The sequence below is a fragment of the Grampus griseus genome (assembly GCF_964374135.1).
Source record: "Grampus griseus genome assembly, chromosome: 5".
NCBI classification, from domain to species: domain Eukaryota; kingdom Metazoa; phylum Chordata; class Mammalia; order Artiodactyla; family Delphinidae; genus Grampus; species Grampus griseus.
Window position 1 is genome coordinate 79,820,067 of NC_138998.1, and position 19,282 is coordinate 79,839,348.

Sequence of the window (19,282 nt, forward strand, 5' to 3'; positions counted from 1 at the left end):
AATCTGGTAATCAACAACTCCTTGTATTCAGCTATCTGTTTCTCTAATCTTGGGAGCAGTGGTTTGCCCTGTGTCCTCCCCTATTTCATGGATCCAAGAAGAATCATGTTCAACTTTTTACTTGTTAGGATGGAGTGATGACTTCCAAGTTCCCTTACATGCAGAACTAGAAATCAGAAGTCCCCATAATTAGGATTTTAATTTCCATTTTGCTGATGACTAATGATTTGAACATTTCTTCACATACTTATTTTTCATTCACATAGTTCTATTTTGAAATGCCTGTTCAAATATTTGCCATCTTTATTGCATTGTGTGTATTTTTATTGTTTTAATATATCTATCACATATGTGTAAAACTGTAATAGATATTAGACACATTAGTTATATAGGTATCTATATACACAAATATATCAATATACATGTATAGATATATCTATTTATGTACATAGATATGTTAGATACATATAGACATATTAGTTAGATAGATATATCTCTTGGAAACCTGTTCTCAGATATTTTGAAAATATTTTTTTCTTAGACTGTGGCTTGCCTGTTTGTTTTCTTCACAGTGACATTTGAAAACAAACATTTAAAATGTTGATAACATCTAGTTTGTCTCTATTTTATTTTATAAAATCTCCTGTGTCATGGAAATTTCTTACAAAATAAGGTACAAAACTACCCTACGACCCAACAATTGCGCTCATGGGTATTTGTCCAAAAGAAGTAAAAACATGTCCACAAAAATGTTCAAAGCTTCTTTTCGTAATAGCCAAAATTTGGAAATAATCCAAATATGTATAATCAGGAGAATAGATAAACTGTGGTATATTCATACAATGGGAGACCTGGTCACCATTTAAAAAAAAATACTGCTGCAGCCAAGGATTTTGATGAACCTTAAAAATCATGTTCAGTGAAAGAAGCTTTACACATTAGAGTATGTACTGTATTAATTAGTCCATTTAAGTTAAGTTCTGTAATGGGCAGAAATTAATATATGGTGAAAAAATAAAAGCAGTGTTTTAAAAGTAAAGTTCTATAAGTCAAAAATTAATATATGGTAAAAAATAATAAACACAGAGTTTTTCTCTGAAATGTTGGAAATAGAAACTGACTGTAAAGAGGTATGAGGGAATTTTCTGGGATGACAGAAATGCCTTATAGCTTGACAGGTGTTTGGATAACAGATCTAAACGTTCATCAAAGCTCATTAATGGCTTGTATATTTCACTATAGGTTAAATTACCTAAAATAAAGCAATAATAACTCTAAACAAATACTGAATTCTAATTAATGATATAAATGTTAAACTGTTTAATGCTGATGTATCCTAATGTCTGAAACTTACTTGAAACACTTCAAAAAGTGAGATGAACTTATAGATGAATAGATAAATTGATAAACAGATAAATTGATAAATTAAAGTTTTGGATGAATAGATAAATGAACAGGTATATGGTAAAGCTTATCTAGCAAAATGTTGAGAATAATAAAATCTCAGTGGTGGATAAATGGATGTGTACTGTATAATCCTTTCAACTCTTCTGTACATTCAACAATGTATAATAAAATGCTGGGGAAAAATGCTCTTCCCATTGCAAATTATAAAAAAAATAAAAAGAAAACCACTTTTTCAACATTTCTAGACAAAAAGGAAAGTGAAAACCATAAATGCAAATTTTAATAAAATAATGTAATCCTTACATATCAGAATCTATTTCTTACAGCGTTCTTCAGAGGAACCTTAAATATCTAGATCAGTTGAAATGTATAATTAAAAATAAGTTTCTTAATTTCCCAAATCTTAAAAAAAATAAAAATTAAGGAAAGACTTATTAAAGTAAAAAGAAATTGAATTGAAGAAGATACTGAATTGAAGAAGATACTGAAGAGCATCATCTTAGAGATTACTTTGAGAAATATGGAAAAATCAATGCCATTGAGATAATTACCGATAGGGAGTCTGGAAAGAAAAGAGGCTTTGGATTTGTCACTTTTAATGACCATGATCCCATGGATAAGCTTGTGTTGCAGAAAGACTATGGCATCAATGGTCATCATGCAGAAGTAAGAAAGGCCTTGTCTCGACCAAAAATGCAGGGAGTCCAAAGTTCTAGAGGTGGAAGAGGAGGCAACGTTGGTTTTGGAGACTCTCCTGGTGGTGGTGGAAATGTTGGAGCAGGACCAGGATGAGGAAGGAAACTTGGAGGAGGAGCTGATGGATATGGAAGAGGACATACATTTGGGGATGGCTGTCATGGTATGGAGGAGGATCTGGAGGTGGCAATTTGGGGGTTAGCCCTGGTTATGGAGGAAGATGAGGAGGATACGGTGGTAGAGGATCTCGATATGGTGACCTGGTTGGGGCCTCCAGAGGTGGTTTTGACAGCTATGGATGAAGAAATTATGGAAGTCATAATTACAATGATTTGGGAAATTATAAGCAGAAACCTTCTAAGTACGATTTACTGAAGAGTGGAAAGCTGAGTGGTATAGCAGGAACGTGGGAGGATCATACGGTGGAGGAAACTATGGTCCAGGGGGCGGTGGAAGACGTGGGCGTTATGCAGAGACCAGCCGATACTGAGCTTCTATTTGCCATGGGCTTGACTGTATAAATAGACATTGAGAGCCCAGAGGTAACAGAAGAGCTTTAGGTTATCAAAATAACAGTGTTCAGGAAACTCTTACCTCAGTCATGCATAAATATGCAGTGATATGGCAGAAGACACCAGAGCAGGTACAGAGAGCCATTTTGTGAGTAGACTCGATTATGTAAGAACAATACCTTTCTGTGGAGGAAAGATCGTATGAAAAAATGCTTTTGAGACCGTTTCTTAGCTTTTGAATTGTTGTCTCTCCAGTGGTCTCTGTAAGAATGTGGAAGCATCCCCTTTGATAATGTTAAATTTCAAAGTTTTGGATGATATTTGAATCCTTTTTCAAGATTTTTCTCAAAATTTTGTAAAACTGTTAGCTAGAATCATGGTGTAATGAGACATAACATCATTCTTCTAAAGAAAATTAGTTCATGTGTAGAGTTAAGAAACTGTTGTACCTTTAAGATTTAATAAAATAATTCTAAAGGTAAAACAGTAGTAGTTTGTCCTCTTTGATAATTTTGCACTTTTAGTTTTTACCTTTTAAATATTTTTCTTGTGTAATGATATCAGAGTTTGCAGGGTAGTGATATGACTTACATACATTATGAAATGATTATCAGAAAAAAGTTTTTCTTCTTGCGATGAATATTTGTAGGATTTACTGCCTTAACAACTTTGATATACATCCTACAGCTGTGCTAATTTTGGTCATCCTGTACCTTACATCTTTTGTAATGTTGAGTAACTTGTCATGTACCTATTGGTCATTTGTATGTCTTTTTTGGATAAATGTCTATTCAGTTCCTTAGTCCATATTATAGTTTGATTATTTGCTATTGTGGTAAAAAAACAAAACCAAACAAAAAGTTATTTTTTAAAAAGTTAACAAAAACAGACATGTAACCTAATAAAAAAAGAAAGCAATAAATCACATATATACAAAATAAGTAACTACAAGAAAAAATAGCTAGAGAGACAGAGAAATAATAAAAATCATAGCAGAATACTTTGTGTAACTCTATGCAGATACATTGTAAACTTAGGTAAGAGATAAAGTTTCCTAGGAACTTTTCCTAGGAAAAGGTTCAATTAAGTAAAAATAATTCCATTGCAGAAAGAGGTGAAATAGACTAGTTTCACAGGAGAATAGTGAAAGATCAAAAAAAAAAAAAATTCCCCCAACAAAAAGTACCCCATCTAGGTGTTTCCAACGGGGCATTGTATAAAATGGTTAACATCTAGATGATCCTAATGCTATATAAATTTTTCTCGAGCTTCAGAAGTGAACAGAAACTTTCAAATTACTTCATGAGACAAATATAACATGAGTTCCTGAATCTGATGGTAGCAGAAAACAAAACAAGACAAAAAAAGAACCCCAAATACTCCTTGTGAACATTGATGTAAATATGCTAAATAAAATATTAGCAAATGGAATTGAACAGGTATATAGGAAAATAATACATTATGACCAAGTGAGATTTATTCTTAAAACGTAAGGATGTCTTAATATTTGCAAATCTATTAACATATATCTTCATATCAATGAAGACAATTTCTTCATATTAATTCCGGGGAGAAAAATCATAGTTACTTGGAAGGACTTGACACAGTGGATACACATTTATCTGATAATATTTAATGGAATAAGAACGCACACATGCACACACGTGATAGAAGCAATCATACTGAGATCAAGAACAAGGCATAGATGCCTATTTCCCCACTATTATTTAACATTGTATGGGAATATAGATCAAATTGGAAAAGAAGAAGGAAAACTACACCTGTTTGCAAATGATTTGACAGTGATCTGAAAATGCAAGGGAATAAGTTATTTAAAAAAAACTCATATAATAAACATTCTATTAAGTAATAGGGTATAAAAATTAACATAGAAAAACCAATAGCTTTCAACTGCACAAACAATAGCCAATAAAAAGGATATAATAGGAAAGAATCCCTTTTAAACTGCAACAACATATAAAAAAGGCAGGAAAAAACACAAAAGACACAAATGTAGATTTGCAAAAGCAAAAACATTCCTTGTTTATGGGTTCAATATCATATGCATGTCATTTTTCTTTAAGTTAATATATGAGCCTAATGCAATTTCAACAAAAATTCACATAATTTAAATTTGTAGCTACAGAAGTTAATATGGAAAAATTCACGTGGAAAAGTAAACATGCAAGAATAATGATGAAATCTTGGAGAAGAGCATAGAGTGACAGGGCAGTGCATACTTATCAGATACTGAAACATATTATAAACTTTCTATAATCAAAACAGTTATGTATTGGCATATTAATGGATGGAAAGAACAGTAGAACAGAATAGAAAGTTCTGAAATAAACCCAAATACAATAGGATAAAGATGACACCTTAGTCACTGTAGAAAATATAGACTTATTAATAAATGCAACTGGCCATCTGCATAGTCATTTGGAAGAGTAATATCAAATTTATATTTCATAGATTACACAAAAGTGAATTCCAAAAGTATCAGAAGTCTAAATCTCTCTTTTTTTAAAGAAACCATACATGGAGTAGAAGAAAACATGGATACCTTTCCTTATAATCTGGATAAAGGCAAAGCTTTCTACTTGAGTCTCAAAATCCTGATGCAATTTCTTTTATTAGACCAGTAAATATAAAACATAAAGAAGCAATTTTTGCCTAGAAAACAAAGAGCCAAAAATACAATTAAAATATAAATTACAAACTGGGAGAAAGTATTTGTATAACATTTATCCTAAGAGCTAACTTCTGAAAAATATAAAGAACTATAAGAAATCAAGAAATAGCAAGTCCTTAACAAAAGGAAAAAAATAAGGAGACAAGGACCTAGCAGCATAAGATATGAGAAAATGGCCTTTAAATTCTTGAAAAGATGTACAACTTCATCCATACTACTATAAATGTGATTCAAACTACCTTGAATTAAAGCTTCATTTCTGATTAGATTGGGAAAATTTTAAAAGTTTGACTACACACTTTGTTGTTGCTCAGACTGTGGGGAAATAAGTACTTTTTTATACTGATGCTAGAAATATTAAATTGTATAACTCCTGTGGGGGAAAATTTGGCAATATGTAACAAAACTGCACACCATTTGACCTAGAAATCAGTTCTAGAAATTTACCCTAAAGGTACGCCTTTAGTAACACACTCATACAAAATGCATTACTTACTCATTATGACATTATTTATAGCAACAAATTATTGGAAAGTTACCTATATGTCCAATAATTCGTGATTAGGCTAATCAACAAAAGTGTATCCACAGAATTAAATAATACACAAATATAAAAAGAATTTGAAAAACTCTAAGTGATATAGTTTAAGCAGAAATATGGTATATATATCTGTGAAAAGAAGGGGAAATAAAAATGTGTATGTTTGTGTTTATGGAGATGTATCTACTTATTTTTGTAAAATAAACACAGGAAGGATAAACCAGAGAATGATTAAATTTGCTACCTACAGAAGATATGTGGAAACAGATTAGAAAAAAATAGGAAAAAGAATGAAACTTTATTAAGCATTTTTATATAGATTTGACTTGAACCATGTTATTATTTTCATATTCAAGAAATATTAATTCAACAAAGAACTGCAAAAACTCTAAAATTGAACGCAAATATGAGAAAATATATAATTGCATATCAAATTGATCATACTCTGACTATATTCCCAGTGGGATATATTCCAAGGACAAAAGGAAATCTTGACCTTTAATACATTTAGTTAGTGGTGGTAGTATGGTTGTAGTAAGTCTGAAACTGTTTCTCGAACATTTTATGAGTGAACAAATAAGTACATATATTGATATTGATGGTACTACATTCATTTCCAACTGTGGAAAAAGGAAGTAAATGTGGAATGAGAGGAACAGAAGAACACTGTAAGTGTTAAATTTGAATTGAAGTTATCAATATGAGTTAATGATTTTTAAGATACATATTTCCTAGCTCTGTCCACTGATAAATGGTACTTCAGTAGCAGTGAGCATACTTAGCACCTAGATCTTGACTTTTATAAGTACCATTCTCTAAAAGGAGCCAGAGCTCCTTGGATAATGGCTGGCTCTGGGTCTGTGTCCAGGGAAACAAGGTGGGTCTGATGCATTTTGTTATGTCAGAGAGTAAAAGTTCTCAAAAGTTGATAGGAGTATTTCAAGAGGACATAAAATCTTGTTTGAAGAGGCTCCATTGGCTAAATTTAGGATAATTAGAGCCTCAAAATAAATAATGATGGAAATGATTTATAATACATGGAAAAGGAATGAATCCATGAACTATAATAATACTAGCTAATTTTCAAAGGGCCAAGGGAGAAGGGAGTGAAGGAAAATCTTTTTTTATAGAAAAATGCCATCTAATAAATATAGGAGGAGTGATAAAATTGGAAAATCATCATTTTGCAACCAAAATTTTAGGAATTGATTCAGGAATCAATCTTCAATGGATGCTAAAACCATTGGGTTTAAGATTGTTGAGGAGCAGGATAGTTGCGTGGTCTCAACATATGACCTCAGAGATTAGTTATGAATTATAAAGGGAGAAGATAATACTACAGAAGAGAAATTTGGTGAACTCGACCTTTACCAAATGATCAAATTTAATATCACTAGTAGCAGGACAAAATGACATCTCCATCTCCTGATATGATGCACTGAGAATGATACAAAACCACCTGTGTAGTATTCTTGTTAAAGATGCTTAACGTGAATCTACTCATGAGCAAACAATCAAATACATATGAGAAACATTCTGCAAACAAACGGCTTACTTTTCTCAGAAATATCAGTGTCATGCAAGAGAAAATAAAAACAGTCTTGATTATAGTAGACTAGAGAGTTATAGCAATTAAATGCATTGACTGAGCCCTGGAGAGGAGGAAAAAGACATATGGAACATTATTGGAATAATAAGAGAAATTAGAATATGCACAAGATATGATAATAACAACAGATCAATAATAAATTTCTTTAATATAAGCATTGTATTGTGATAATATAAGGGAACATCTTGGGTCTTAGGAGCTAAATGCTTAAATATTTAGAGATGGTAAAATGTTAAAAAGTGGTGAATATAAGTGAAGGATATAAGGGTGTTTGTTGTTACCTTTTAGCAAATTTTCTAAAATAAAAAGTTGGAGGAAAAGAACACACTAAAGGCCAAATTCCTAGACTGGACAATTTTTGTTTGTTTTGAAATTCAGGTAGAATATTAATCTGTCCTTGAAATTTAGAAAAGTGAATTGTTTTTCTGTGCCATGCTGGTCCTTCAATATTATTGAGAACCAGGATAAAAACCAGATATGATGTGAACAATTCTAAACAATGCCCTGGTGCTTGGAACTGACATTCTCTAAGCTTCAAATACTACATTCAGAATATCATTTTGAGGTGAGCCTTTCCTATTTCCAGAAGTGAATTCTCTTCCTTAGAGAAGATGGACACCGTTATGTGAGGAACCAAATGAGAGCATCAAGGATTCAATAAATGTGCTTTTATGGTGGTTGGTAGTGGTGGACTTGGTGGGAGAAATGAAGTGGTACAAATATCCCCCTTCTTTTTTGTTTGAGTTCTTTTTCCTGCCACTAGATTAGTTAAGATGGAGAAGACCTCGTGTTTCAGAAATGCCCTCGGTTCTGGAGGGCTGAGCAAAATATTAAGGCAGGAACTTTAAGCCTAGACCTTAATGGAAAGTGGTAAATAGGAGTGTGGCAGACATTGTAGATTGGCCCAAGTAACATCCTATCAGTGTTGGCCATGTGACAGACTTCTGGCTAATGACATGCAAGTGGAATGGACATCTGCTAGTGCTGCTGCTTCTTTCTTCTTTATTTTTCTTGGCCAAATATGATATGATGGCAAGAGCCTCTGCAACCATCTTGCAACCACAATGAGAAGGCTAAATGGAGTCATCCCTGATTGCTGAGTTACTAAAACAATGCTGCAATCAACTACTTCTGGGCTTCTTATGTAGGAAAAATAAACTTATTTGTTTAAGCCACTATATTTGATTTATGATACAGTCCATCTTACCATTCCAGGGTAAGACCAGGAATTTGTGGCAAAAAACTCACATCAAATATGAAGAATTTAATTCAGCTTGAATGTCCCCTGTGTCATTGCCCTCAGAAAACTGTGTTACCAAATATAGTACACTGCCAGCCTTTAACAGGTATAAAATACCTTTAACGGGTCTAAAATAAAAATTGCCCAAGGTAGAATTAATTGAGCTATGTCAGGTGAAAGGAAGAAGCAAAGACCCTGCAGAGGGAGAAAGGAGATAGTGTGGAATTTAACTTGGACCAGAGCTTCCCACATCAATCACTGGAATCACTAAAGGCTAGAAGGTGTTATGTGAGTCGGAGTGATGGTGAGAAAGTGACCTCTGAAGAGTAAGGCTGAAGAGAGGATACATAGCATGGTCTGGGGTTCAGAAAGGGAGCTGTCAAGTAATTATCCCCAAATTATGCTGTTTTTGGTTGAGAATTTGAAGGGCTTTCTTCAGACTAGTCAATACAAGATTTAAAGTTATTATATGATAACTTGAAAAAAAATAAATCCTGATGAGGACAGTTGATCCTGAGACCTGGCCAGTATTAAAGTTCTTGCCAAAGCAGCCCTGGCATTTGGCTTCATCACAAAGCCAATCCTGTAGATGTGGAAGCATCTGCTCTCCAACTTACTGCTTATGTTAAAATGAAAGCTATTCAGTAAAATATTTATGAGTATCTCTTCCACTGGTGACTGGATGGAAATAAGATGGCGAGAAACCAAATTTCTAATAAACATATGAATAGCCACTCAGTTGACCACTCTTTAACATGGACATCATTCATAATTCCTGATTCTTTTTCAATGTGTGCCTTTCTTGTCAGAAAATTGAAAACAAAATATTCTAGGTCTCTTAAGTGTCCAGAATAAATGAGTCCTGTCAATATAGACAACAGCGATCAATTGGTGTGTTCTTCCTCTGTAAAAATTAGATTAACTCAGTCACTCATTAGTTAATCCATTGAACGAGTATTATGCACTTGATATTGTCATAGACTCTGTGGATAGATAAGCAAAATTGACCCTCTGAAAATTTATTTGTAGGTGATAAAAGGGAATGAAAAGGAGATTAAAAAAGAAAAACATGCTTTTTTCTTTGTAACATGCATCAAGTCAGGCTAGTTGGATCTTTCCTCGCAGCCAATCTCAGTAGAGACTCATTTTTTTAAAAAAAAAAAAGTAATTAGGGACTTCCGGGGCGGTCCAGTGGTTAAGACTCTACACATCCACTGCAGGGGACATGGGTTCAATCCCTGGTTGGGGAACGAAGATCCCGCATACCATAAATAAATAAAATTTTTTTAAAAATTTGTAAAGGGATTTAAAAAAGTAAAAACAATTTGGCCATTTAATAGTCTCTTTTGAAAAGACCAACAGATCACAAAACTTCTAAAATTCTAATTTCTTTGGCTCTTCATGTCAAAACCTTTCATGAGTATTTCCTTTCACTCTATAAACTCGTAAAACAAACTGTCCCTTCACATTATATATACTGGATCTGAATACCTTTTTCTTTCCTCACAGACTCAGTTCTTTATGGCATATCATCTTAGCCACTCTGGCTTCCTTTTTTATTGGGCAATGTATCAGATGATGAGGTACTAGACATATTTTTGTCAACATTTTATAAGCCTTTACAAAGAGAGACAAGATGTGTATTTATAATACCTTTTGCTCTTTGCCAACCAATTGTTAAGAATTTCCTTCTTGTTTGAGTGGCATTCATGTAGGATAATTCCAGGAATATTTCCAAATTCAGCTTTGTATTGCCCACCCAAGTTACTTAGAGAATTTGAATAGGGCCAGGTGAAGGCAGGTTGGCTTGCTCTTACTTTAAGCATGGCCTAAGTAAAGAATTACAGTTAAAACAAACAAAAACTAAAATTTGGTGACAAAAGTTTAATTAGGAGCAGTTTGAATCTTGACTATAAACTCTCTCAAAAAACTTCACAAAGGGTATTCCAATTACAGTGCTTCCCAAAATTCTAGAAAGCCTCTCTTCCAATGGTTTGCTAATTATTTCACTTTTCTGGCAACTACCACTCCCCGTTGCTTTCAGGTGTCATCTCCTCATCTTTCAACTTAGTAGTTCTCTCCACCTACCCAGCCTCCATAAACTTTAGACCCTCCCCATCCTCCTACACCTTGGCCTTTATTGTATGGGTAACATTAGTCATTTTGTTAATATCCTTTCCCACTTTACTTATACTTGGAATCTTCCCAATAAAGGAGAGCCTGACCTGGCCTAAAGAGGACACTAAAAGGAGGGTAGATTGGTAACAATTATAACTTACTAGCATTTCCTTTGTCTTTGTCACAGCTGAGAAAATCATGGTAAGGGTGAGGGAAGGACATTTCTGAATACCTACTGTGTGTTAATAACCATATTAGGTTCTTTTTATAAATATGTCACTAAGTAGAAGTTTGATCTTTAGGAATGTTAAGTTCAGTGATGTCCATAGTTACGGGCCAAGAATTTTGAGGGGGCTGTAGAGTAATTTTAAAGGAGTCCTCATGTCAATGTCCATGTCAAGCATGAAGTCAAGGAAACACTAGTTTGAAAAAAAAAGATTCTCAACATTTTATTTTTCTTTTTCTTGTCAAGACACTTTGATGCGTGATTCTGTGACCCTCCTAAGGAGTAGACTTTGGTAAAGATAAGCAGAGTAGTGAAAGAGATTCTGTTTTTGGTGTGCTTCCATTAACCTCACCCTTTTCTCTCCTGCTCAGTAAAGTAAATAAGGATGTGAAGGAGACACAAGAAAATTTCTTAAATCCCTTCTTGTGTATAGAAAATAAAAATTAATTCTGTCACATTAACAATAAATTATTTTCATCAAAACTTAAAACAAATGTATTATTTCAAAGTATGTAAGTAACCAATACAAGTACTCCTAAATCGTCTGTGCCACCTCGCAAGAAATAGTCCACTTCATCCAGACATTTCACAAATATTTGCTGAGCAGTAACAAAGTGCTAAGCGTTTCTGTCAGTGGACCAACAGAAAAAGTACCTACCCTTGTGGAGCAGGAAGTTTCAGATACAAAATATAACATCGAGTAGTAAGAAGTAGGTTTAAGAAAAAAAAAATTATAAAGCAGAGGGTGAAGGTTGTGGAGGAGATCATTGAAAGGACATGGCCCCTGGTTGACCCAGGCAATCAGAGGCACCTCACCCCTCCTCTGTCTCTGGAATATACATTCTGCCCACCATTCCCACAGCTGGAGCCGTTTTCAAGGACGCAGCCTTGAGAGAGCAATGCGTTGTTGAGACCATCTGAGTACACCGGACGGAACTGAGTTAAAGCCTCTATGTAAACTTTTAAGATTCTGGCAGGCAGCTGTGGAGATCTGCTCATCTTTCAGCCGCTGAAGACAAGCTTTGTGTATAAGTTCCCTTGCTGCCACCTACCAATCTGGAGTCATCTGCCTCTTTCTTCCACGTCTCCTTGTCCTCCATGTATGGGGGCCAGTTTACAAACTAACAAGCGTGTTGCTACTTTAGAGAATGTGTTCCAGGAGGATCTCTCTGATGAAGTAATAATTGAGCACACACTGGGAAGAGTTAAAGGAGTCAACCGTGTGGGAAGAACATTTCAGAAAGGAGCCTCATCAGAAAGGCCCTGAGGTAAGCGAACGCTTGGAGAGATGGGGTGAGTGTGAGCAAATAAGGTCAGAGAGGTGAGGAGGGACCAGAGCAGGTAAAGGGCTTTGATCTTATACTGAAGTGATGGAAAGTCATTACAGTGCTTTCAGCAAGAGTGTAACATGATCAGATTAATGTTTTAAAAGGATCACTCTGGATACTGTGCAGAAAATAGCTCTTGGGGGCAGGAGTACAGGAGTTCAGGAGGCTATTGCAATAATCCACAAGGGAGATGTTGTGACCAAGAGGCCTTGGAAATGGCTTTTTAAAAGTACGTTCTAAGCTGCAGCTGTGAAAAATAACATCCTGATGTCACAGAGGTTCTACTGGAGTTAGGTATAGGGCAGACCATAAACTGGTCCTTGATATATTTGAGAATAACTGATGACTGTGGAATGGCCTTCTGAGAATGAGGGCAGTGATATGGCCAACTGTACCTTAATGCAACTGTAAATGATCACATAATTAGGTGTATGTACAACTTTACTGAAATAAGCATAAATTCATCATAAGAGATCTGTTAGTTTAGTACAGCAGAAAAGAAGGGTAAATGAAGGTAGTCCCATAAGACAAGTTTTGCACATTTCAAATACTTGTCTCTGGAATCCCTCTATTCGTTTGTCTCTTTGGACACGTTCCCTTGATTGATCACAGCCGACCCTTTCACACTTGATTCTGGGTATTTGCACTGTAGATTTCTAAAAAGCACTGGGGCTCAGCAAACTCATGATTACTATTATAGCTCCACAGGACATGTCCTCTGAAAGCAGGCAGATACATGCTGGAGGATTAAGAGATGCAACTCTTCGGCCAACCATTGCAGAGAAAAACCACACATTCTGTAGGAAATGCTGTTGGCTCAGGCCTTACATGAGTCTGAGCATTTCAGAAGTGTGAGAATTTCTATACAAGGATGCCTCCAAATACAATTACTATTTTAAATCACATTATTTCATATGCAAGAAGTGTTGATACCTGCAAGAAGTATCTGACACCTCTGAGGTTGTCAGCCTTGATATTAGATAAGGGAGCTATGGTGTCAGATGCACTGGCAACCTGGATTCTTGTCTTGAACCTAGAATCAACTTCCTGTGTGATTATGCACAGACAGAAATAAATTTGACTTTTCTAAGCCTCAATTCCCTCATCTAAAAAAGAATCTGGACTAACTGATCTAGAAAGTCCTTTCCTGCTTTAGTTTTCTATCTTTTGGTTGAATACAATCTTGTGGTAGGCTTAAATATCAAATATTGATTTGTTTTTTTCTCTGTGTATTTCCACCCTCTTCTTTTATTCTAACAGGGATTTTCTCTATCTCAGCCTACACCAAAGTTAAAAGAAAGAGCTACAAGAGACATTTCTTAGAGGTCTCCAGACTAGGCTTTCCTCTCCAAAAACCAGGTGAGACTGAATTCTATGATCTGAATGTTTGTTTGCCCACAAAATTCATATATTGAAATCCTGATTCCCAATGTGATTACAGTAGAAGGTGGGGCTTTTGAGAGGTGATTAGGTGATGAGGGCAGAGAGCTTTTGAGAGGTGATTAGGTGATGAGGGCAGAGAGCTTATGAATGAAATTAATGCCCATATAAAAGAGGCCAAGAAAGCTCCTTTGCCTCTTCCACCTTATGAGGACAGGAGAAGCCAGAAGTCTGCAACCCAGAAGAGGTTGCTCACCAGACCATGTTGGAACCCTGATTTTGGACTTTCAGCCTCCACAACTGTAAGAAATAAATTTCTGTGTTTTTAAACCACCAAGTGTGTGGTATTTTATTATAGCAGACTGAACAGACTAAGACACTAAGTTTGGGTGAAGGGAAAGAAGAGAAAGACTTGCAAATTTTATGGGAGAAATGCCGATGAGAGGTATGAAAGGGACTCAGCTTGGGGTGTATGGGGTTAGAGGGAAAAGGAGAATTTTCATGTTGAGCCTGGAAGTGGAGTGGTAGGTATTCTACATTTGAGATGTCATCTAGTGTGGGCTCCTGCTTCTTCCACTGGGTCCATCCATCTGCTTTAGACAGTCTGCATTTAACTGTTGTGAACACATGTAATTTTTCCCTTTGACCTGGGTTTAGTCGTCTCCTCACCAAGATGAAAATGAACAAAATAGTTGGAATTTCTACTGGTCCAGGCAGCAGTGGATACAATGTATTGATAGTTTAAAGTCCCTTTCTTATCAGAAGAGAAACAGACTAGTAGAAAGACAACTTGAAAGAACAACTTGATATAAGATATTCCCATTACTCCCAAATAATTTGAAGTTTGTTTTAATATACAAAGATAATCTGGTGGCACTGGGCTGCTTTGAAAATAGTGTTAAGTCTAAGTTAACTGCTTAATAATTGTATGACGTCTGCACGTAACTTCACTTCTTTGGACACCAGTTTTCTCATTTATCAAATGAGGGAGTTGGAATTGACCATCTCCAGGATCCATTTTAGTTGTGATGATCTCTGGTGCTTTGAATGGAATCTGATAAGGTATGTTCTATAAAGCTGGGGGATGATTTAAAAGTATTATGCCTGGACTCAATTCTTTCTTCTGGGTATTTCTTTTCTTCTAGGTTGAATTAAGTTTGAGTCAAAGCCTCAGTAATATAAAATGTTATTACTTAAAGATATTCAGAGAGTTAAAAGAGAGAGAGCGCGAGAGAGTGAGAGAGAGAAAATATACCAAAATGGCATAAAAGTTGTATTTGAGAGGTGGGTCTATGGGGTAATCTTTTTCATTCTTTTTATTTCTCAGTACTTCCTGGTTTTATTTTTATTAAACTTGTAGTTCTTTAAAAAATATTTTAACTAAAAATTTCTACAGCAAAGAGAATGTTACTGATATCCTCCATGTGTGTGTCTCTCTGTCTGTCTCTCCCTGTCTATAGTGAAGAATGGCTGAAATATTTTTGGTAATAATCCAGCTTTTACATTCAGAGGTCAGAGAACCTACTGTGAAGGTTTGGTATCTCTTTCAGACTTAGCCTTGAGCTTAATGATGTTCATGTTGAATTTTCTTGCCTCCAATGTGAAGGAACACATTCTGTAATTTTTTATATAGTGGGTCCTAGATGAATTTTAAAAATCCGATAATAGATTAGCCTTCTTTTTGACCTCCTCATACTTTATTTCTGGGCAGAAGGCAAGTGACTGGAATACATATTTCACAAGACTCCTTTCTGCAATAGCAGAGTACTAGATCCTTATGTGGATGCATTTACCTGTATAATGACTTCCTTTTTACATCAGAGTATGCCCAAAAGCCTGCCTTAGCAATTAGCGGCTTCCCTTTGTAGAGACTAAATATTATTGGACAGCTTTCTGTAATTCCTTGTCTTCATTTCTTGCTTTAGGTGGTCACTCTTGGTGACAAGACCTCTACAAGGTATAATATAACTCAGGGATATTGTTTCCATAGCAACATGTCTTTCTAGTGCATTTGTAACAACAATTGCAGCCACTCCTACCAACTTAAGCTTGATACCTTCAGATGGGAACAGATGGCTAAGTAGTCTACTTCAACTATCAGAATGATCCAGTCAAATCATCTTACTTCTCTCTAAAACTATCCTTGAATTCCAACTCTACGAAGGCAGTTTTGATTAAGTGGGAGTGAGATATGTTTAAATAGCTGGTCCCTACACAGCCATACAAATACCTTTCTGACCCTTATCCTTGCCACAGATGTAAGTAAATACTACAAAATAAATGAAGCAGAAAGAGATGTGGCATTAACAAACACTTTAAAAACAGTCTCCATCTCTTTTCCTCTCTTCTAATGCTGCTAGGACCTCCTTGAGAGCAAGACCCTGACTAGTTATGTCTAATACATAGAAGTGTTTTTAAAATGCTAACTTCGATAAGCTACCTTCAAGTCAAATTACTAGTCTGCTCTTTATTTCAGTACTATAACTTCCTTTTACACGAACAATGTACTTCCATTGTCTTCTGAAACTATTAGGGTAAATTAGGTGCCAAAATTTGCTTAACTAATGCCACCAGCTTTTACAATGTTGGACCTAGTTCTTTGTGTGTGGGGAGGCAGCCGTTTACTTCACACTTATTCACTATCATGACCAACTGCTTTTCTTTAGCCAGGGTCCCCTCAAAAGGACCAGGACTGAATGTGATCAGTGTGGAAATGGACAGCCATAAAATCACAGCTATCCTGTATTGTTATGTCAAGTTGACCCACGATGTGTGCATGGATAATTGACAAGAAGCTTTAACCTGGCAAAAAGCTACAGGTTTTCTGACAAAGAAAACTTTTTATCATTTTAAAATAACAAATACCTTATATTAACGCATATATATGGAATCTAGAAAAATGGTACTGATGAACCTAGTGGCAGGGCAAGAATAGAGACGCAGATGTAGAGAACAGACTTGTGGACACGGAGCGGGGGAAGGGAGGGTGGCATGAACTGAGAGAATAGCATTGACATATATACACTACCGTGTGTAAAACAGATAGCTAGTGGGAAGGTGCTGCATGGCACAGGGAGATCAGCTTGGTGCTTTGTGACCACCTAGAGGGGTGGGATACGGAAGGTGGGAGGGAGGCTCAAGAGGGAGGGGATATAGGTATACATACAGCTGATTCACTTTGTTGTACAGCAGAAACTAACACAACAGTGTAAAGCGATTATAATCTAATAAAGATATAAAAACAACAAAAAAATAACTTTTCTTCAATTAGTCATGTAGTCCTCTTCAATGCCCCTCCAGAAATGTTTGGAATTGTATTGGAGTTGTCTTAGATTCAAACTTGTCTCCCCAGAACTGATTTGTATCAAAAAGACAAAGCTTCGGTCTCCTTGGATTTGAAGGAAGATTTATAAAGGGGATGGTCGCAACTCCCTAATTCTTAGCTGACATACACTTGCTGGTGAGTTTCTAAGAAATACAGGAATGTGCCTAGTTTAGAGTAAGGAGAATCTGTAGTAATTGGATGTAGTTTTTAAAATGTTTTTGCTATTTTAGCTGTTTCTCTACATTGGTCTAATAGCAGATGGATCAGTTTGTTATTTTGCAATGACGAAGTAAGAATGAGGACCTCTCAAAAACACCTTGCAGGCATGTGATATAGGACGGGACATTTATGGTTCTTTCTTGCTTCTCTAGTTATCCACTTAGTATTTTGTTAATTGACTGGCCCAGAAAAGGGAAATTCAGAGCAGTTGATAGCTGGCAGAGTGACTGAAAACTGGCCTCTTGAGCAGGCGATTTGGTTTATTATTATTAATGTTGTTAAAAATATAAATAATAAAAGAATAATACCTTTAAATTTATGTAGAACACATTTCCATTCTGAGGTCCTAGGCCCACTGGGAGCTCATGAAGTTAGTAATTGTGAATTGTTTATACTATTTCAAAACAATCTAATAAGGATCATATTGTAGCTCAATTATTTTGCTGCATAGTATGTTATATATATTTGTTAATAAATATATACAGTTCGATTTGGTAAAGCAGCTTTTAAACGATAAAGGCGAGTAACAGTAAGAGGCATCTTTAGAGGTATAGAAGTCATTAGAATATTTTATAGCTGAATGACTCATTTTTTTCTCACGCCACTCCCTGAAGTTGGCAGATGGATATAGTTAGCTCCATTTATTAAACGAGGGAACTGAAATTTGTTACTTCTATCTGTATTATCTGTTCTTTCAGGTTTCATATACTATAGATCTCTCTTTCATGGTTTCTTCATTCGACAAGTACTTTATTGAGTCAGGACTTGTGTTAGGAATAACACAGTGTCAAATCACTAGAAGATTATTATATATAATGCTTAATGTTTGCCTATCATGGAGCTTATAGTCCAAACAGTGATAAAAAGTAACCTGCATGAAAAGTCAGAAAAAAAGGAGAGCAGGTAAAGTACAACTTGTCCATTTCTCTATCTCATAATATCTTCAATGATGTCATATCGGTAACTTGAGAGATCCTACTCAAATACCAAAACTGAAAAAAAAAATACAAAGAATATAACAAAAAGAGTAGTGTAAGGCAATCCATGATTATGAGCCAAATGAATGATGGAGACAATATGAATTGGCAGGAAGGAGGGGTCACCGTAAGTTTAGTTAGTGTTAAGGAAACATTTTTATGGACATGAGCTTGGCTTTTACTGATTGTTCTAAATAAGAGAAAAGGAATAGAAAGACATTTGGGGCAGAATATCGACTCTGTCATGTGGCACGTCCTTTCCAGTAAGATGCTACTTTTCAGTATGTTCTAGCATCATATTTTTGCCAATTTTTTAACTTCTGAAAAAAGGGTTCAAAGGACAAAGTAAACTGGAAAGAAAGAAGTAAACGTATGAGATATGAAAATTTTAAAACAGATAAAGAAGAATTCAATCTTATTACCTTTACCCTCACTCTATGAAAGGAGTGACGGAAGAATTGGACCATCTGTATCACATACGCTAAAGTGAAATTGGGTTCAGGTCTTTAGACATCACGCTCCCATACACACCAGAAACAGCAAGGAGAGCGAGTACAAGCCAGAGAGAGCTATTAAACAAGGGATAGCAAAGAACACGAGAGGAGAGAGAAAAATCCAGTGAAATGGACCAGAAAGATAATGGCAGCCCTAAAGCAAAATTTGGAAGAAAACGTCTGCTATGCAAAGGTCAGAAGACAAAACTGGGACAGGTTGTGCCAGTTAGCAGGTAACAGGCGAGTACGGAATCTGAATCCAGTTTGCTCAGTCTATCAGCCTGGCCAGGTGTGAGAACATTCATCAAGCTCTCGATAGTCCACCGCACCCATCCGTGAAAAATCTCATTTCTGGACATTCAGCAGTCCTTGACCTTGAAAGCAGTTCCGGACTGATAGTCAGTCTAACTTGATAAATGACGATTTCTCAACGAGAAATGCAATTCTCCCACTCCACTCTGACCACAAACACACACACACACACACACACGCACAAGTATAGGGCATAAAAATGTATA

General features: G+C 35.6%; 1 pseudogene across 1 annotated transcript; it reads left to right on the forward strand.

The window, feature by feature from the left end:
* The first annotated feature begins 708 nt into the window (after positions 1-708).
* LOC309823159 (heterogeneous nuclear ribonucleoproteins A2/B1-like) lies at positions 709-2,593 on the forward strand (annotated as a pseudogene). The gene is made up of 2 exons: positions 709-712; positions 1,886-2,593. The product of its transcript is annotated as a heterogeneous nuclear ribonucleoproteins A2/B1-like (transcript).
* The last annotated feature ends 16,689 nt before the right edge of the window (positions 2,594-19,282 follow it).